The sequence below is a fragment of the Anoplophora glabripennis genome, unplaced genomic scaffold, assembly GCF_000390285.2.
Source record: "Anoplophora glabripennis isolate ALB-LARVAE unplaced genomic scaffold, Agla_2.0 scaffold162, whole genome shotgun sequence".
In the NCBI taxonomy this organism is placed as follows: domain Eukaryota; kingdom Metazoa; phylum Arthropoda; class Insecta; order Coleoptera; family Cerambycidae; genus Anoplophora; species Anoplophora glabripennis.
This window is the reverse complement of record NW_019416272.1, coordinates 345,617-369,093: the sequence shown is the minus strand read 5'-3', so window position 1 is coordinate 369,093 and position 23,477 is coordinate 345,617.

Here is a 23,477-nt window from a genome sequence, read left to right as displayed (position 1 = left end):
GAAGGTTGACATAATCATGTCTTCTAAACTTTAAAAATTAGATATCAAAAATATATGTTTGTTTCATCAATTTACTTTACAGCATGCATGTTTGTTGACAAAATGATGATGTAATTTTAGGAAATAAAATTAAAATGCATGAAGTTAATTCCGATATTCAGGGTCCGCGGCATCTATTCGTCATTTGTCTTTTCAGGGCCTTCTAAATTAATTGTTTAATTTAGAAAAGTGATTACGACAAAATTATAGTTTTTAAAACATCATTACATACTTTTGCTTCATGTGAAGTTCTTCTTTTGTCTCAATTCAATAAATTTTTTATAAATTATAATAATGTTTCGATATCTTTCCCCCTTCAAAAGATTGCAAGAAATTGAACACTACTTTCAATGTTTCTATTAATCACTGACATGTTTTAATTACTTTTGTGCAAATTTACTGCGTTTATACTTAACCAAGATGATATTTTAAGTTAAACGTCTGTACTTTAATATCATCCCATAAAGATTCCCACAGCGGTTCCATATTTACTTCTTCCATTTTATTGGAAATGCGTCCAATTTTCAGTTCTGGGTCACCCCAAGGGGAGTCAATTTTATACATACAGGGTTCTTAAAAAATCGAAAAATGTCATATTTTTCTTCCTATTTAATTATGTATCTTTTCAAGAGTTGATTTTAGACGAAAATGGAAGAGGAAAAAAATATTTGTAATTAAATTTTACAAAATATGACTAGTTACAAATCGAATGAATCATTATCATTGTAGTAAAAATCGAAAAAATCGCCAAAAATGGGGTTAAAAACATTACTTTTTAGGGAATTTTTTTGGGGTCTTTAAGTTGGGGATAGTACCTTCATACTTGGCTCAAGAAAACTTCATGTTATGTAGAATCATCACACCAAATTTCATCAAAATCCTTTTGACAGATTTTGCATAATAATTTTACAATCCAGATTTTGAAATAAAATTGCAAATTTTCAAAATTTTGCACAGCAAAAACCAATGCCCTTACATACTTAGTTGAAAGCTCGATAGCTTTTATTACTATCGAAAGGAATTGCAGAGATTCAATTGATAACTGTCACAAATAGAAGAAGTGGTTAAAATAGAAAAAAGTTGTGTAACTTATTACATATAAGTGTATTAATTTCTCGAAGGAAAATCTAAAACAGCTTGATAAGATTTTGAGATTTTTTGAAAAAAAAAACATTTTCAGATTTCCATTTTATAGTTTTCTGAGTTCATTTGTAAAGCCAGTCAATAGAAAACGCTTTTTTAAGACCGTTTTTACTCTACACAGATTTTTTATACAAATTTCCTTTTTTTCAACAACCATCATCAGTTTCACATGTTTAAATACGAACATTAATAGATTCACACCATTGTATTCGTTGTTTTGTTCCGAGGCCAATGATATAAATGTTACTATTCAGTGTAGTTTTACACTAGAAAACCCGTCGTCAGTTTCATTTTTCTTCAAAGATTTATTTTTTCACAATTTTATATTTAATAACTTTCAGAAATTTGCAAAATTCAAATATGAATGCCCTTGAATAAAAGTTTTTTGATGATACTTTTCATAATTCCTTTGTAATTTTATATCAGAACTTTCTTTAATCACAGGCACATAAAAAAAATTTTTCATATAATTTTTAACACAGTATGACACCCCTTGTATTTTGACAAGCTGAAGACGATGGAGTCATCAGAAATATTCCATCATTCAGGATTTTTTCCTAATCTCAAGAAATAGCTCAAAATCACATCTCGATTTTTGTTAAAATGGTTAAGATTTTGAAATACACAAACGTGTTACTAGGGTCAAAATAAAAACTTTTTATTTCTGCATTTTTTTCTCTAAAATGCTTGTTTGTGGACTTACAGCCATATTTATCCCATTTTGAGCATTATTAAATTGCCTGCCTATAACGCCTCATGGATGGATAAATTTTAGAGAAAAAAGTGCAATAATAAAAAGTTTTTATTTTTATTCTTTATATAATGACGCGAAAATATTAGGTATTATTATTTAATTACTTAAATTTGTGCTGAAAAAAATTGAACCTGTTGAGTGTTGGAAAACGAAACGTTTACTGAAGATTAATTAAAAAGTTTTGAGAATTCCCAGATCAACAATACACTATTTGGATATAAATTCTCCTAATTTCATACACGGAAATTACTCCTGCAAAGCATATTATTTAAGTATACCTACTGCTCTTTTTCTTTAATTATTTTAAAGTCAGTTTTGTCGATATCTAATTTCACAATTATATGTTAGTGTTTATTTTACGTATATTAATAGATTATTAGATCGATACGTTATTGCCATAATGACTGATACCACGGTGTGCCAAGTACTGGGAAATGCACTGTTTTTACTAACAGTTGTCCAAAATTTATAACGCGACTTGACGATGAGGCCTGAGTCACGCGAGTCGCTTAGGGATTAAGTTATACAACAAAATGTCCCACACAACCGGACACGCCCCCGTATTCGCTGGTTCAGTGCAAACAGAGGGTTTCACCGAGCCAGCTTTCGAATTCATGTTAAAAACAATGTCCAACTTTTACCGTATGTCTAGAAAATTTAAATTTAATTTTCAGTTTTTGTAAAAAAACAGTTTTAGAACTAAAAGATATTGCATACTGTATCTATACTATCTATGACTTTGTTAACTGCCTTAATAAACAAATACTGGATCTTAATTATACAAATAAAACATTAAAAATACGTCTTTTTGGGGTACCTAATTCAGTAATTTATATAATTTACAAAGTCCTTTTATTGACACCTCAGAATTTATTTATAACATTATATTTAAGTGGTTAAAATACTGTGCCATATTATTACTTAACAAATGAATCTAAACATGACTACTGAACAACTAGCACAGTTCTCTCTACGTGGTAACACCCACCGGGTGATCACGTGACTACTCTGATTGGTTGAACCAAACCAGGTCATGTAAATTCACACTTTTATTTGTGTATTTACCTTAAATACAGTAAGAACATAGGTACAGGGCGTTAGTGATAGGTTTTGCCAAACTTTAAAGGTGTATTCTAAAGATGAAAATAATCAAGTTTAGCCCTACAAAAATGTTTGATAGGACTCTTTCCTACGGAGATACAGGGTGTTAAAAGTTTCAAATATTTCAGTATATTATTTTTCATGTAACATCACTGGCATAAAAGATTGAGTGATAAAATTTGGGGGACGACATTTTTTTAGTAGGGACTATTTTTCATGGATAACTTCCAAAATACACTCCAGTGGCGTAATTATTGGAGGAGTAGGGGACCTTTTTTGAAAAAAAAATCGTACGCCACTGGTTTTTTAAATGTTTTTAAAATGTACAATCAATTTATGGCAATAAAGTATTCTTGTAAAGTATTCGTAATCAAATATGAAGATACTTAAGTACCTACGTTGCTATTTACCATTTTCTATTGATTGCTAAATGTGTAACAATAAATTCAATACCTAATATTTTTGAGAGATTTCAAAACACTATACAACATCACAAGAAATGTTCAAAATGCTGTCCTTGGGATGCAATGCATGCTGCGCAACGTCTCCGCATTGATCGTCTTACACGGCTCATAATTCCAGCCGTATTGTGTATTGTTGCGAAACCCTCTAAAAATACTTCTACATTGGGAACTGGAGTACGATATACCATAGTTTTAAGGTAGCCCCAAAGAAAGTAATCCAAGATATTCAGCCGGCCAAGCAATGGGTCCTCCTCTACCAATCCAGTGATTAGGATAGTGATGTATTTACGTTGGAGAGTGGTGGAATTGTTTTTCCACCGCGGCACTTAGGCCTTATTAGGCCCCTTGTACACTCTCCTTCATTACTCGAGTACTTTTCTTAAAACCGTCCTATTTACTACATGGGTGGCTTGGTGGCAAAGTCTCGTACAGTTTATGTATGATAGCATGGTCTTGAGTTACAGAGATTTTCTTTGCTCTGTTCTCATTACCATTTATCGGAGACCACACGCATGCGGCAAATGTTGAGCGACCTAGGTATCTGGTAGGCTGCCACAGCCACATCCCCGAGCCTGCCTTAGGTCTCCCATCCAAATTCCAGCCTGCGTCCGTGATGCTTCGGCAGATCGAAATCCACCGGCCAAGACACCCGGCTAGGCGGTCCCCTTAGGATAGTGATTATTCAGCAACTGTCTAACGGTAAATCTATAATGAGGTGGCGCCCCATCAAGCATATACCACAATAATTGACGTAACCTCAATGGCACTTCTTATAGAAGTGGTGGTAATTCTTCTTGTAGGAACCTTTGATAAGTTCTAGATTAAGGGTTCTAGGTAAAAAGTAGGGACCAATCAAGTAGTCGCCCACAATGCCTGCCCAAACATTCAGAGAAAACTGTTCTTGGAATCGACGTTGGGAAATAATATGCGGATTTTCATCCGCCCATTGGTGGTTATTATGACAATTCGAAATGATTTCTCTTGTGAATTTCGCTTAATCGGTAAAAAATATTATCAACTGAAAATCAGCCTGTTCACATTGTTGTAAGAACCACTGACAAAATTCAATCCTTGGTTGAGAGTCATTTTCATTTATTGCATAAACTCATTGGACATGATATGGGCGTAATTGCTGCTCGCGTAAGACCTTCCAGATTGTTACATGTGATACACCCAAATCTGTTGACTGCTGTCTGGTACTGGTAGATGGGTCTTCATCTACAGATTCCAAAATTCTGTCTTCCAAATGAACTGTACGAATAGGTCTTTATCTTGCTCGACGTTTTGGTAGCGACAAACATGTTCACGAGCTCGACGGTGAGCGCTTAAAAAAGTATTCCTTGTTGGAAAACGTCGATTTGGAAAAGTCTGTCCATAAAGTCGTTCAGCTTGTCTAGCATTGCCATTCGCTCTACAGTATGTAAAATGTATATCCGTGCTAATTCAATATTTGTATAAGGGGCCAAAACTAATAGAGAAACGCGACAAAAATGTGTGACAGTTTCAAAATTATGACTGTTTCCTAGCAACAACTTGCCACCTACAGTACTGGTATTTTACAATTGAAGGGCTTAGTGTGAAACAATGACAACCTACAAATGCAAAATTGTTGGAAATTTTAAAATGTGTAAAATCAACGTTAGCTTCGTTTTCTTCGAATTTGTCTACATTAGTTACAGAAGTATAGATGTTTATGGAATGTACTTGAATAATCATCATGAATAATCATTTTCTTTTAATATTCATTATGTGGCTTGTTATACTCTTGCAAAACTTGAAAATTAAAAAGTCATATTTCAAGAAAGGGTGACTTGTCATTGTTTCACACTAAGCCCTTCAATGGAAAGGAATTGAATACCATATTTTTTTATTAAAATCTGTTTTTGTATGAAAAATAACAAACTTTTTGCAAATCACAAAACAGTGGCGTGTAGAGTGTTTTGAAATCTCTCAAAAATATTAGGTATTGAATTTACTGTTACACATTTAGCAATCAATGCCACAAATTGATTGTAGGTACATTTTAAAAACATTTAAAACTATTTAAAAAACCAGTGGCGTACGATTTTTTTCAAAAAAGGTCCTCTACTCCCCTATAACTACGCCACTGGTGTGTATTTTGGAATAAGTTATCCATGAAAAAATAATCCCTACTGAAAAAATGTCATCACCCAAATTTTATCACTAAATAATTTTTGCCATTTTTACATTAAAAATCATATAACTATTTGAAACTTTTAACACACTGTATCTCCGTAGGGAAGCGTCCTATCAAAAATTTTTATAGGGCAGAAGTTGATTATTTTCATCGGTAGAATACGCCATTAAAGTTTGGGAAAACTTATCATTAACACCCCGTATGAAGGATTAGGAATAATACTTTATAAAATGTAAAAGCACAATGTAAAAGCAACTAAAGAATGCATCGCAAGAAAAAATATACACTTTAACGTGTAATTCTTCGCAATGTATCAGGTATGTTCGATTCATTTACATTTTTCGTTCATAAAAACCATTACAAATATGTATGTAAAAATACTATATGGATTTCCACAATTTTCATCAGTGTAATTTAAAGATTTATAAAACATAATATTTGTGGAAGAAATGGAAAGGTAGAAAGTACCTATGTAAGAAAAATCTCCAGTATTCTCTAATTTAAAGTTATATTTAACATCCTTTTATTTATAGCAGACATCTTACAGATTACATTAGGTACCTATTTAAGGACCCCAATGGATCGGGATGTCGAAGCGTCTGTTGCAAATTGCAGCTGTTCAGTGAAGTGCAAAATTAATATTTCTCGTACAATTCCGGAAATAATGGCAAATTAATACGTGGGCTGATGTAGTAGTTCCAATCGCCAACATATTTAATACAAGGTTATAGCCAATTTAGAGAGACCTGTTAGTACAATACCTACTTATTTTTACTCAAACTAGTTATTAAGTGGTTTTTTACGAGTGACGTATTGTCGATTCGTTAAATATTGGATGGAAAACTAATGTGTATCATGTCAGTAAAATAATAATAAATATAATATTAAATTATGTAATAAATCGTCAGAACGTCATCATAACATCAGAACATTGTTATGAAAAAATAATTAAATTGAGTGGAACACCCGCATCTGATGATTCAATAACACAGCCCCACAAAAAAAAGTATCGGGTCTAGTATTCAGACCCATGTATTTCCATGTATTTTTTCCGCTGAATTCGAATCTGCCTTCAGATTTGGCACAACGGGTCTGAGTTTTCGGGAAAATTCAAAAAACAGGTCAAAATTCACAAAAAACGTAATTTACGATAAATTATTCTACCAGCTCACTAGACGTATGATTTTTCACTCGTTTAATTCCAATTTATCATCATAAAGTCAGACAAGCTGGTACAATTTCATTCAAAAATAGAAAATAGATTAAAAACGCCATTTTCATGGCATAATTCATGTTGCAGGGTTCTGGATCCATCTTTTTATCCACCCACCCATTTATGAATTCATACATATTTTTATCTTCCTTGATATCGCTGTTCTATAACCTTCATATCCTGATGAAATCGTTCGCCTTGTTCTTCGCTATAATCTCCAAGATTTTCAGGAAACCAATCCAGATGTGAATGAAGGAAGTGCAACTTGTAGTTCATCAAATATCCCAGTCTTTTATCATTTTCGATACAATTTCTTCGTATTTAGAACTCTTGTTGTTTCCTAAAAAAATTTTCGCCCTATATATATAGGACGAAATTTTCCGAATATTTCTGAAGCGAAATTGAAAGAAGGTGTATTCGACGGACCTCAGATTCGGACATTGTTCAGGGATGCAACATTCATCACTACAATGAGTAGCGTTGAGAAGAGTGCTTGGACTAGTTTCAAAGCTGTAGCGACAAATTTTTTAGGAATTTTCATTTGGATTGGTTTCCTGAAAATCTTAGATCTTGGCGAAAAACAAGGCGAACGATTTCATCAGGATATGAAGGTTATAGAACAACGATGTCAAGGAAGATGGGATGAAAACATGATGGCCGATTTTTGTTGGTTGTTAAAAAGTGAAACGAAAAATAGAGGGACTAAACGAAAGCTTAAGCCTTTGCATAGATCCTTTGAAGAAAAGAGAACACGTTATAGCAACAAAAATAAGAATGATTTGTAGATATCGTTTTTTATTTGTTTAGAAAGTGGAGTACAAGTTTTATTGCATTCTCAATCTTTAGGCTGTTATCTCATCTCTCAGTACAAATAGTAGATGGATAGATGGGTGAATGGATGGGTTTTGTAGGTGGTACAGGTGGATGAATAAATATGCGTATTCATGCATGAACGACTGAATAGAAAGATGTATGAATTCATAAATGGGTGGGTGGATAAAAAGATGGATCCAGAACTCTGCAACACGAATTATGCCATGAAAATGGCGTTTTTAATTTATTTTCTGTTTTTGAATGAAATTGGACCAGCTTGTCTGACTCTATGATGATAAACTGGAATTAAACGAGTGAAAAATCGTACGTCTAGTGAGCTGGTAGAATAATCTATCGTAAATTACGTTTTTTGTGAATTTTGACCTGTTTTTTGAATTTTCCCGAAAACTCAGACCCGTTGGGCCAAATCTGAAGGCAGATTCGGATTCAGCGGACAAAAAATACATGTATATACATTGGTCTGAATACCAGATCCGATACTTTTTTTTGGTGGGGCTGTGTAATTATTTAAAAAATAAGAAGTTAATATTAAACATTTAATATTCACTACTATGTTGTTACAATAACAGTAGAAAATATATAAAAACGGCATTATAACAGTACATTAAAGTGTTACTAATATGATTGTAAATTATAAATATCAACAACTAATTAATATCCTTTATCCTACCATCATAAACCTATAAAAGGGGTTATTTAAAGCCTCTATAAACTACCCTTATATCTATCATTCAATGGTTTATGAAGAATGCCATCACAAATTCAAATATGATGTGGACACACAGCACTGTATTTTTGTATCTTTATTAAAAAAGTTTTACCTTTGCAGTATGATAATTTGATTATAATACGCTATTCATGAGGCCATCAATAACATTCTTTGAAGAACTAGTCCTTTATGTAAGAAATAAAATATTCATGAGCTTTCAGATTTCCAAAGCATATTTGAAAAGGTACCTGCTAAGCAACGAACCATAAATCATAAAAGCTCGAAGGTATTGGAATGAGGAGGTGTTAAAACTTAATTATTTTGTTATATTGTTGAGCATTTTTGATACGTTTTTTAATTGTATAACTCGTTTCAAAGTGTTATGGTTTTACCAAAAGCTTTGCAGTCAGATCAGTGAGAATCATAACACTGTCTGCTATGCTGACAGTTAAAAATAGACATCTCGGTGGTTCTGGGAGCATATAGAAATAGAAGATACAAGAAAAGTATAAATAACGGCAAAGGATGGCTGCTATGTTGGTTACATAATAATCTCCAATTCGTAACACATTTTGTGATGGTTCAGTGAACCGTAACATAAATCTAAATAAGCTGAATATCTTCTAGTTTTTTTAGTTTTTTGTCTGACTGAAAAATTAAAACAAATAAATGTCTCCACCACAAGAATCAATCAGAAGTTGGTTTTAATGAACTCATATTTGTCGGTCTTGACGTGCTGAAACTGCACTTCTTTTATAATTCAAGAATATTTCTACATTATTTTGAAATAGTCATATTTACACCCGGAAACGCACTTTTTTGTTGTAAAGTGAACAGAGATTTTGAAAAAGTAACTAATTGTCAGTCATCATATTTTACAGACATCCATTTTTTGAAATAATGGGGCACTATTATTCAAGAGAAAATATTTTTAAGGAAATTTCAATAAGCATTAAACATTTTACGAAGATAGTATGGTATGCAACAAACTATTATTATTTTTTCAAATTCTGTCTACTCCTAAACTTTAATTAAAAAAAATCAAATATTGATACTGATGACAATAAAAATAATCTTTTTATCAAAATTTGCAGACAGTTGATTAATGATGTTAATAATTGCAGTTTGTGTTTTTCGGGAACAATGTATTAGAAATATTAAAATGCGTGGGAAAGAATATTTTTTTCAAATATAATTTTTCTTCAGTATTCTTGAAATTCAAGATAATAAAAATATAGGACAATCATTTTTTATACATGTAGCAATTGTTTTTTATAAACCGGCATTAATATGCAACTTTTAGAATATGAGGGAAAGCATCCTTTAATTAAGAGAGATGTGAAATAAGTGAGAGGTTTTATAATGTAATGAATGATACACTTTAAAATATTAAAACTGATTAAATCATCTCGACATAAATTAGTTTTTTAGAGTCATTTATGTAATTAACTAATTAAATACTTCATCGTTGATCTCGGAAAGTAAAAATATAGTGGGATGCTGAAAAGTTTCCAGTCTTTAAATGTTTTGGTTATTAACAAGTTCTACATGGAATATTTTTGACGTATCATAAAAAAGTTGTTAGATGTTTGGGCTATACCTTTTTGGGATTTTTAATTAAATTATCATTTAAAATTATCGTTATTGTTTCTTATTTTACACCTGATACTATCATTTATAATATTTCAAATTACTTTGGATTTATTAGCAGTGTCCAAAAACTTTTTAGATTTGTACATTTTGAAGCAACAGCTACTACTTCTATTTATTATTAACTTTGACTTATAATTAATGCTTATTTCTCTATAAACCCAAGATTAAAATAATAGGAGTTAATCTAGGTTCTACATTTGTTAACGTTTTTTTTTCGCGTCCAAAAGATGGTATGGGAAAATCCAAAAGTGTATACGTGTACTTTTTTTTCAAATCCTAAGCCATAGGTGTCGAAATAATAATAAAAACTTGTACACATATTTTTCATATGGTTTTACAAACATCCTCTCAATAAATAGTTCGGATATTTGAAATTCATATACATGTACATAACGTCTAAATATAGTGGAAGGTCAACCAAATGGATGAAGTAATGACAGTGGGTAAATATTATCAATGTTTAAAGGTAAAAATGAAGAGGAGAGAAATGAAGATCCACTCTTTTTGCAATCAAGTGAACTATTAGTACAACTAATGTGAAAAAAATCTCTTTTAAATTTATAAGTGGTCTTCCATGAATACCGCAGTAAATATTTATAGACTTTATTTTTAGAATACACCAGTGACAAATTCGTGAAAGCGTTTTATCAATTGACACGAGTTTGACTGCATAATTAACAATAACATCAGCATGTATTTATAACCATTTACGGTATATTAGTTCTCCTGTACATTAACAATATCTAACTGTTATTTAAATTAAATATATTCAGTAATAATACACAGTATTAGACGACTAATTTATCAATTAAAAAAATAGAAGTATTTTCACTAAAACATTTAATATCACAATTTTATTACAACATGAAAACTGAATATAATACAGAGTATTCTACAAGTGCCATGATAAACTTTGACAGATGGTAACTGGGTTCATTTCAAACATTTTTTCTTATTTAAACATAGATCTGATTCATTTTTGTTTAGAAATTACAGGCATTTTATAAAATATAATTTCATATTTATAACAATAATTATTATTTGTGTTTAATTTAAACATTGGTTAACCTTTATTAACCAGAATAACAAATCTTAAGATTACAAAAATTGTTCAAAATGTCCACTCTTGGCTCGAATGCAAGCCTCACATCAGTGAAGTAAAGATTCCGTCACGTTACGGATAACATTTGGATCATTTCTTATCTGGTTAGCCGTATCCTGAATGCCTTCAAGTAACTGTTGACGGGTAGTGATTTGAACATGGTAGACTGGCTGCTTCATATGTTCCCATAAATAAAGGTCCAAAGGATTTAGATCTGGAGAACGCGGTGGCCATACTGTTGGACCTTGTTGACATTTATTCGGGAAATGATCATTCGGTGATAAATGAAGATTACTTGCTATATGCCGAACACCAAGAGTTGTCTATTATATCTTCTTCATTTTGTACATTCACGTTAGTAGGACGAATGGCCTTTTTTGGAGCAGGGTTACCTTAAATCATGCACTGTGTGTGCAGGTGGTCTATTTGGGTATCTTCGCCGGTATTCTCAAGCTGCTTGGTTGGCGTTCTAATTGGAATACCCATATACAAAGACAATATCGCATCCTCACAAACAATAATTATTGTTATAGCAACGATCATTTTTATTTATCGGGCTACCTTGATTGAAATATGAAATTATATTTTTTTAAATGCTTGTAACTTCTAAACAAAAACGAATCAGAGTCTGATTCCGATTATCGGACATACAGATCCACTTCTTATTTGTGGAAGGGCGAAATGGGCGGTGACTATTAAACGCTTTCATTATAGCCATCTTTCTCTATCGCACGGATTTCTATGACTTACTTTATCGCTCTCACGTAACGGCCGATGAACCATGGGGACTTTCCGACCCTGTATGTTGATATAAGAAAAAATGTTTGAAATTAACCCAGCTACCATATCTCAAAGTTTGTTATAGAGCTTTGTAGCCTGTATAAAGAAGTTTACAGCCTTTTGCAATAATATTTTGCTAAAATTCAAGTTTTTTGGCGGATTTAAACACAACGTGTATTTAAAAAATAAATAATGTTGATTTTTTTTTAACTTGTCTGATCATTTCAGTGTAAGGAGTTATCTACTTAAATATTATTTTTGGTTTAGCCCATACGCAATTAAAAAAAATATTATATATAAATAATTACAGATAATGTCTTAGGCAAAAGTGGCATTACTATATGTAATGAATTTATTAAATTTAAAATACTTAAACTTTAAAGCAAATTTTACAAATTTTTACGAACAAAGAATAATGAAAGGGGATACAAAATTTGTACCTATCTTGCCCTGGAAATGCATACTTGAAAAGTAAAATTGGAATGATCTAAATGTGTACTTTTTATCAGATATTATAATTTATTGGAGGCTACATGACATTTTTTTAATTGGATTACATTTTATTGAAGATAATTAGTTATTGACGTATTTATATAGAATTAAATTATATCATATCTAAAACGAAATAATTAATTTAACACGTCATTTTGTGCTAATAAATATTAAAAACAATACAGTCTACTGTACGTATTTATTATTAGTTTTAACAAATAATACGATGTAATGTTTATTTTTTTTTTTACTGTAATTCGCACTAAAAACTACGTGTCTTTAGAAAAATTTTACCTAATCTTAACAAAAATAGACGAACAAATCTGAGAAATGATTAGAAATAGATCATAAATCTAATACTGATTCCATTATAACGTCTAATACTTTACCAGATACTTGGCCATTGAGACACTACTAACCAAGTTCACTCTGTATAAAGTTGAACGACACAAAAGGCCGCCTGCTGTCGAGTATCGATCGCCAAGCTTTGCGTCTTTTATCTGCTCAAAAATGTGTCCGAGTGCGGTGGTATATTAAATTGAATATTTTATCTAAACTTGCTTTTGACCTGATAAACAAGCAGTTATTAGTTAAAAAAACAGACAATTTGTGAATCATATAAATTAATTCGAAAGGTTTTCTGATAATATTCAAGACAATTATTTTAAAAAATTTAATTTAAAAAAAATATGACTTGCTCCCTTTGCCTGCTAACGTTCTATTTTTATCCCATCCGCTTTTTCCTAAAATGAAGTAATTATAGTTTTCACTGTAAAGATTTTAGTCTTGTAACTGCAAAAAGGGCAAAATAACATCAATTCCAGTTCTTCACATGAAGTTAAAAAAAATGTTCAAATATTGCTTTTCTGAATTATTCTGAAAAAAACAAAACTGAAGATACATTAAATAGTTTATCGTGTGAAAAATCAGCGACTAAAGGTAAAACAATTAGTTATGGTATAAATAATTTTTAATGTGTAATTGAAAGAGTACGAATAAATCCTCCAAATATATTTATAAATAAAAATGTCATGTTCATAAAATACTGAAGATTTTAACTTGATATTTCAAGATGATAATATTACATACGTACATCAAAGCTATTCATATACAGGGTGGGCCATTAGTGTGAGAAGGTAAAATAACTCCCTTGATATTTGTAATACAGAAGAAAAGTTTATATAAAGTTGTACAGAATCAAAAAACCTAAGGGATAAAATTAATCTGGAACACACAGGGCGATGAGTAACACGGGACACGCCAAATATTACATTTTTTAAATGGAACACCCTGTATATTTTTAAACGTGGATTTCTGAGAAAATTCTATATACGGCAATATAAACAGTTTAACATTTTAGTGCAGGGTTGCCAAGTTATGTAGAAAATTCTTCGAATTTTGGAAAAAACATGACTTCACAGAAGTTGTATTGATTTTCAATTAGGTATTATTACTTAGAGCAAAAATATTTGACAGAATTATGGCAAATGTTAGGTAAAGACTCCTATACTAGCTAATATCGATATTTATATAGGCCATTTTTTATAATACGATCATTTTAAAGTTTAAACTTGATTTTCTAAAATTTTTCAAATAGAACAAACACCCTGTATTTTATTGTTCTATTTTATTCACAAATCAGTCAACTTTTATTAGCAACATTTCTGGAAAAATCTCATTTTTATTATTTTCGGTCGCACGAAATGGCTTTGGAATAAACTGTCACACTATGTCAACTTGTCAGTTCATAATTTATCAATCCATTTTGAGTTAATTTTATTAGTTAATAGTTATTTGTGGTGTTCTATAAAATAATAAAAATTAAGTTTTGTAGAAATGTTGCTATATTTTAAAAACTAACAATTTTAGATACAGAACATGCTTAATAAAAGTTGAAGTGGACCGATATGTGAATAAAATAGAACAATAAAATACAGGGTGTTCCGTTTGAAAAAGTTTAGAAATTATAGTTTAAACTTTCTAAAAATGATCGTATTATAAAAAAATGCCCTGTATAAAATATCGATATTGGCTAATCTAGGAGCCTTTGTCTAACATTTGCCTACAACTCTGTCTAATTATTTTGTTCCGAGTGTTAGTAGTTGAAAATTAATACAACTTCTTCGACGTCATGTTTTTCCAAAATTTGAAGAATTTTCTTGGCAACCCCGCACTAAAATGATAAACTGTTTATATTGCCATATATAGAATTTTCTCGGAAATCCATGTGTAATAATATACAAGGTGTTCCATTTAGAAAATGTAATATTTGGCGTGTCCCGTTTTTACTCACCACCCTGTATGTATCAAATTAATTTTGTAGGTTAGGTTTCTTGATTCTGTATAACTTTTATATAAACTTTTTTTTGTATTATGAGTAACAATGGCCCACCCTGTATGTATAACAAAACAAATCACCACCAGTGTTTGCTAAACACAAAGGTAATGGTCCTACACCGGAAACTTATCTGTTATCTATTACTTTTGCGAAATTATTTTATTAAAATGAAGTGATGTAAGGCGACCTACTTGGGCAAACTGGAGTAAATTTATTGTAAAGGCGTGGCTGGCCACTGCTTTCTTTTTCTCATGAAAATGATAATGTCATAAATTCCATTTGAAAATTTCTTCTCCACACGTTATCAACGACACATTCTTCTAAAGAATTGTAACTATGTTGCAAATTCATAAATAATGTTAAGGTAAAATCTTTTAAAATATCGGCACTGTTTCGAAAACAACAGCAACAATGAATATACAAAAACAATATAAAAAAGTAGAACTAAATCCTTTATATCAATAATAAATAATATTGATATTGCAATTTAAAGGCCCATAATGGGCCTTTAAATTGCAATTTGGTCAATTTGCCAGAATTTTTGATATAACTTAGTATGAGGTATATAATAACAATAAGTGACAGTAATTTTTTTTCAACTCCAGGCCAGGAGTGAAAAGGATAAAATAAAGGGGTTTTTCAAGATAACTCAAAAGGGGTAAGAGCTAGAAAAAAGTTTCCTATAAAAGTTGTAAAGCATAAAATTCTACATAAAAATGGTCATTTGACATTTTCTTATACTATTAAAATTAAGAGTTAGGGTGTCTGGAAGTTAAGATTTCAAAAATTTAAAAAATCAGAACAAGCAGAAAAATTAATGAATTTTATAACTTTTTTTTCAATCTACTCTAAAAAATGTAAACTCTCTTTTCAGAAAATTAATTTTTAATAAAAAATTAATACTTAACAATTTCAATGTTTTAATCGTTAATCTTTATGATGGACAAAGCCATACACAAAAAAAAGTCTGTACTTTTCATGCGACATATGTTATCCGTAGTTTGTGTGCCTCCTGATCACGAATCCGGTGTCAGAATTGAGCTATCACATCACAGGAATTTTCTAACCTCAAAAAACAGGTCAAAATGGCAAAAATTCACGAAAAAATGCTAGGAAAAATACAAATTTTTTTTTCAGAATTGATAGCTCTTTTACTAACCTCAAAAAATGGGTCAATTAAGGTCAGATATCACGAATTTTCAAAAAATAACAGATTCGCGCCAAATTTGGTATACTTAGGGGAGTTTTCGGGATCGGTGATCACGGGTCCGAGGTCAATTTTGCAAAATTCAAGATGGCGGATCCAAGATGGCCTACCAAATTTTCAAAAAATAACAGATTCGCGTCAAATTTAGTATATGGGGGTTTTCGGGGTCGCTGACGTATTCGAAGTCAGAATTGTGAAATTCATTTTGTATTTTTTTGTATAGGTAATTTATAATTACTTTATAACCTGAGTCTTAACCTTCTCTTTTTCTGCTATATCTTGTTCTTTTTTCTGTAAAAGATTTATTCACGGGTTTTCTGCCTAATCTCAAGTAATAAAGTGCCTACATAGGTAGAGTAGTTTCAAAATCTCATGAGCCGCGAAATGCGCGAAAGGCGTGGCGTATCCGCATAATTCTTCTAATAAGCACGTCGTGAAAACATTGACTCATAATTAGACCACGTGCCTCATTACAACCAGAAATGATACAAGTATACCAAATTTGGCGCGAATCTGTTATTTTTTGAAAATTCGTGATATCTAACCTTAATTGACACGTATTTTTGAGGTTAGAAAAAGAAACATCAATTCTGACGGCGGATTCACGTTCGGCGGGGTTTTAACCATATAAATAAACATTTGAATATAGAAAAAAAAATTTTGTATTTTTCCTAGCTCTTATTCATGAATTTTTGCTATTTTTAACCTGTTTTTTTATGGCTCAATTCTGACACCGGATTCGTGAACAGGAGGAAAATTATTACGGATGACATATGTTGCATGAAAAGTACAGACAATTTTTTTGTGTCTGTGTTATTTAAAATAATGAAAAGTTGCTTTGGAAATTTTGTTTTACGACAAAGATAAAAAATCACGATCGCTTTGTGAAATTGTTATAAATTTTCTAATAAAAATTAAAAAATATATATGTATATTTCTCTGAAAAGATAGTTTACATTTTTTAGAGTAAATTGAAGAAAGAATATAAAATTCATTAATTTTTCTTCTTGTTATGATTTTTTAAATTTCTGAAATCATCCCTTAACTTCTAGTCTCACTAACTCTGTTAATTTTAATAGTACAAGAAACTTTTTTTCTAGCTCTTACTCTTTGAGTTATCTCGAAAAAACCCTTATTTTATCTTTTTCACCCCTGACCGGGAGTGAACATGAAATTACTGTCACTTATTATTATTATACTTATACCTCAACTAACTTATACCGAAAATTCAGGCAAGTTGACCAAAATTGCGATTTAAAGGCCCATTTAATGGGACTAATTTGCAAGTGCTATACATCTAGAGAGGCAGAAATTCCCAAATAAATAAAAAAATAACTGAATATGTCACGAATAAATAATTACTGACAATACTGATTTGTATATCCTAAATATAACTGAAATCCCCATAATGTAGCTCGAATAACGGAGACCTTGAATAATCAAACATTTATTTGCGAATTCACTTAATATTTCCATTTCTATTTCGAATTCTAAATCAGCATGTACTGTTCAATATTAATTAATATTAGTAACACCTGTTCTCTTCAACTTTCCAGTTACAGTTAGGTTATTTAATTATCACACAATGCGATTAAGTGAAAATGGCGGAACAGTTGGTGCTAGATTTGGCTATCTGGCTTTTATTCGAGCCAAGAAAGTATAGGGCCGACAGACGACGGAGTCCAAATATTGACCGTATTGCGGTGAAGATGTGGAGATTGGAGGACGAGGCGAACCCTCTCGATTACGTCATCGTGACTCATACGCGGTGCACCTAAGTAGGCAATGTGTGTATGCTGTAGACTGTTTACTGTCTTGTGATATAAATTTCAATCAATTGTTATTTGGTATCATTAGCGTCAAATTTAACAATTCCGTTTTCAGCCTCTCTTGATGAACCCTGATTTATCGTAGCAATAACGGCTAGTGGCATAATTACCAGGAAATGTAATGATCGTAAACTTATTGCCCACAGCGTGATCTATCCTTAACGGTAATTCTTTCGTTGGTCTTATTTTTCAATTTGTGGGTTTTCTCTTAAGTGTACATTTAAAAAAATATACAAAAAATAAAAAAAAATTAATTCAGTGGCAATCTTTATAACATACAATATGCCTGTTGGTCATACTGAATTCTTGTCGGTATCTGTTACCAGTTGTGACTAATTAACAATGAGATTCTGGAAAAGGTATGAAAAAACATGAATTTTTTGAAGAAAAAAAAGCAGTAATAAATGAAATGTTTTGTTAGCTTATTATTAACTGAAAAATCAAATACACTTAAGTCATCAAGTGATGGTGTCGCCATTACTCAAAACAATGAAGAACAATGATATTAGCAAATTTCCAAAATGAATACCTTTTGCGTATAATTTGAGGATCAAACTAATTTTTTTCTGAACTTGACAAAACTGTTTCGAACTAAATTTGTAGGACTTTGATGACAAATTAAATGATGTCCTTGGATTTGACTTCCACTACAAGTTGCAAAACTAAACTAAAGTTATATAACTTCATATCAAATGGAATACTCTGTTTTTTATGCCAGCAACAGATACAGCGCCAGATTTTATGTCGGTATCTAGGATCAAAGAAATTCGTATTAATAAAATAGTAAAAGTAAAATAGACGTATTCATCTAAAACTATTAGTGTGATTGTAATTTTCTTGTGATTTCAAAACTGTACAGCAACAAATTGTACAAGGTGATCGATATATCCTGGGAAATGCGTTTTTCCTGAAAGCGACTGAAGTTAATTAACTTCTGACTATTACTCAAATATAGGATAAAAATTATTATTATTCTATGGTGACCTGATCTTTTTTTCGCAGAAACATGCGCTAATTTTCATACCGGGAAAGAACTTTTAGTTCTAAGATTATGTTCTATTTAGCGTTTATCTTTTAACATATTTCAACTGTTTTCGAGACAGTATTAACTAAAACTTAAATTCTTAGCTTTGGTATGCAAAAAGCAGATGAAGTTAGAGAAGTGTTTATTTACACTTTTGATTGAAAATCAACGCATCTGAAGCTATTTCGCACAATGAATGTTTATATGATCATTTATACATACTAAACTAAATTTTTTTGACCTACGTTTGAACGACTATTACTGAAAATATAACATAATTTTCGGAATAATTATCTTCAGTCGTCTTAAAGATTATGTCGATTACTCCATAAATTTTTATATACTGTCAAATTTCGTATAAGAAATCTAATTATGTATGCTTTAACAACAACAATTTTTAGAATTTTGAACACTCCGTATAAAGTCAATAATTAAATATGCTGAGCCATTTTAAACTAAAGTTTGTATCAAGAAGATGGCCTTCGTACTGAGCAATCAAATGATTTGGTTATTTTCTTTCCTTCCTTATTTTTCAGGATATAAAAGTAGTACATGAATAAATAAATATTGTATAAAATATTTTAATTCTTCTAAGGACGAAAACAATCGGGCATTGGGCTATAAAGATACAAGTCTAAATGGAACACTGTTTAATTTTAGATATTTACATAGACCATTTACTAATAATTACAGTAATATTAGTAATAATAAGGGAGATATGGGTCCATCAAAAGAATGTGTAAGAAGGCGTTATAAAAAAATATATAATCATATCTAGGTTGTTACACAATAAAATCATGTTAATTCTATATCTCTCTAACCCGATACTTCCCAAAGTAAGTTTTAGAAAATCTAAAAATTTTTCTACAACTTTTATTTTTATACTTTTCCAAAATCCCTTCGTTTGGATGCTAGATGGCCTCAAAGTTCGTGAATTTTTTTTAAATTTTGTAAATAACGAATAACTACGTATTATTAAATTTTGATTATTTGGAGTGTGGACTTTTACTTTCATCTAAACTTACAACTCCTACAAAATTGATGTGATAATATCCGTTCATAACTTTTTCCTCTTTGGGGAAATAAAGGCAACTATTTTTTATTTGATAGGTGCATTTAGAAGTTTTTAGGCCTCCTGTATAGAATTTTGATTAAATGGGCAGTTTGGGTACAAAAAAATATTTTTAAATGCATACTTACATTATCTTGCCACCCATATTACAATACTTAACAACGTACTAGTAGGCTCTGATTTTGTAGGTTGACTGTAATTTCAGTTTGATCTTGTTTGGGATAGTGTGCAAAACCGTACTTATCTTATCAACTTCGACGGCACCTGTTACATGAGTGTTGTATAATAATGAAAAAGTAATATTAACGGTCGGTAGAAAGAAGCACAAAAAACAAGCATTTAGGTGGGGCATTCTGGAAGGAAGCCAAAATAGTTGAAGATAGGCAGTTGAAGTGAGAACAGTGTGCACAGAGGTAGCAAGACGGTCCGAGGGCAGTGTGACAAAATAGTGAAAACTAAGTGTTTAACCGGTATTAGTTAGCAGGTAATATCCTTTAAGTATTTTGTTGTTAATTGTTCTATATAATCTTATGATTGTGATGGTTATAGATGTTTCATGATAATAATTCTTTGTATGTTTAGCTTTCATTGTTTTATGCTCAGGGGCGTATATTTTTCTAAGATAAAATTGTTACAAATGTTATTAAAGATTGCTCATTATATATTACATGTTAAAATATGTATATTTTGTCGTGACTGCCAAGATATTGCAATAGCAACTTGTTTGTTTCACTTTTAACTTGTTTTATCACGATTACGTTGTTCTTTGATTTCTTGTTCTTACTTTATGTCATACGCATATAAGAGCTTTGTTGAATTTACTAACATTTTCGCCCTTGATTATTATTGTTGTTGTTGTTCTCCGAAATCTCAACTATAGCTGCATTGCCTCCCGTATGAGACTCCAGTACCTTACCTATTATTATTATTATTATTGTTGTTGTTCCTCAGAAATCTCAACTATAGCTGGATTGCCTCCCGTATGGGACTCCAGTACCTTACCTATTATTATTATTATTGTTGTTATTATTGTTGTTGTTGTTATTATTATTATTCTAACCTCTTCAGTTTTACTTGGAAGTGTGTATGTCTAATTTGAGTGAGATGACATTTAGTGAGAAATTAAATAAGTCCAGTTTTAATTATCATTAGCAAAGGTTCTTAATGTATGCCTTTTGGTTAGCGGTTGCTTTGTATTTATATTTGGGTGGTAAGAGCAACGATCGTGGGTTTCTCTGCCATGCTCTTTCCCCGCAGGAGCTCTAGGTGAGCCTGGCACTCTCATTTTATGTTAAATGGTTGTTAATGTTTTTGTTGTTCTTTATATTTGTCACATGTTTAATTTGAAGACTGTTGTATGTAAATAATAAAGTTAGGTGTATTTACTCTGCTTTTGTTTTATATAATTAAACCATACATCCCCTCAAAAAGAGTTAGTAGCCAGCGCCTTTCGGTCAATTGTAAAAATAAATGTATACAACGTAGGTATTCCTTATGACGATCACACATTTTTGGCCACAACTACGTTTATATTTTTTGTCGATCGAACCTAGGGTTGTTATACTACAATAGCATTTTTATTGACCCTGTTTTCTACTCAATAGACTGAATGGGGAATTTTATTTAGAATTTTTGCAAAACCCGAGTTATTGAAAGATGTGCCGTTATTACTCAGAGCTAACATATGGTTTATACATGAAGGCGCTCCACCACATTTCATTCTAAATGTCCAGTAGCATCTGAACCAAAGATTCCCTCGTCGATGGATCGGTAGAGGGAATAATGTTCCTATTACTGGCATGTACGTTCACCAGACTTAACACCTTGTGACTTAATAGTCTTTAGTGCACTTGAAAACAACAGTGCATGATTCCACATCTAACACTGAACTGAGTTGTGGAGGTATATCCAAAATGCCATAATTTTTTTAAAAAATAGCCCTTATGAACTGCAATGGGTAAGTTTTAAAAAAACACTGTATAACATCAAAATGTTTATATTGAAAACAAAAGTCCACACCCCAAAAATAATCAAAATCGATTAATACGTATTCGAGTTATTTACAAAATTCACGAACTTTGAGGCCGTCCTAGCGGCCAAACGAAGCGATTTAGAATGTAGGTGAATTAGCCTAAATCTGCCTATTTTGAGTCCACGAATCTTTGGTCTTCCGTTGTACACGTTATTCTGGGACACCCTGTATATCTTTACAAGGTTCTGAGACAATTTGAATTTAGGATGTTGATCTATTTCAGTTGTTAAAAAAAAAGTAGTTAAGATTTTTAAATTTATCTATATTAGGAGGTACTTATATTCTCTATATACCTAACAGGATGTAGGTAGATCACGAAAATATATGATTATTGAAACTACCATAACATTAGTTTTCTTAATTATCAGGTTTTTTATAATTCAATTAATTACTTTTTAATGCAGACATATCAAAGTAGATATTTTCTTACATTTTCTTAGAAAATCATTGCGTACATGTTGAACTAATTAATTCCATCCACGGAATATTCTGCGCTGCAGAGCGCCTTATTTAGATTTCTTCCAGATAACTCCGTTAGTCAGCGAACTAATCAATAGTTTCTCTCGCTGCGTCTTTCTTTTACAAGTGCTGCGGAGAGAATATAAAAAGACCTAGGTGGCAGATAAACTTGAACTACAGCACAGTAAGTCATTGATCATAAAACGGAAGTTGTAAGGCACAGCTCGGAGTTTCGTGTAAACTAAAGAAGCATACTAAGAAAATTTTACAAGCCAGTGGCTTATAACAACAGTGCCTACAATCTTGAAAGCCTTCGTAAAAAGCGTAGTCGCGGTTTGTAAGCATGTGAAGAATAAAAGACGTCCTACTTTTCCAGAGCGCCATATAAGTACCAGATTTCTCACTCGATTGCCACTTTTATGTTCCTCAGCAAGTATGTTCTATATTGATACAAGAAATAACCTCTTCGACCTGTCTTATTTTTGGATGATCGGATACAGGATGCATTCCAAAGTAAACCGGACTTTTTAAAAATAAGAAAATTGACCCCTTTTGACTGGATATAGCGATTTCTACGTCCAGAAAATGCTTTGCGTTCGTTGACAAATGCACTTTCCGAAAAGGTAACAATCGCACGGGGCCAAATCAGGCGAATACGGGGAGTGGCTGACAGTTAAAATGCGATTTTTAGTCAAAAAAAGGGTCACAGTGTCGAGTGATTATATGGAGCATTATCGTGCAACATACGCAAGATTCCTTCTGCAAGATTTTCTGGGCGAACACGAAGAATACGATTTACCAAACGCGTCAATACGCCAACTTTGAATTTTGTATTAACGGTTTGAGCCGGTGGAACGAACCCTTTGTAGACAATGACCTTGGAATCGTGAACGCAAATCAACATCGTCTTCACTTTTGACTTCTCCAAACTAGATTTTTTGGCGCCTTTGATTCGGCACTTTGACGCTTGATTTCTGGATCATATTGAAAACACCACGTTTCATCATCAGTCACAATGTTGTAAAGGAGGTTTTTGTCCTTTTTTGCTTCCTTGATGATGTCCTTCGAATGTTG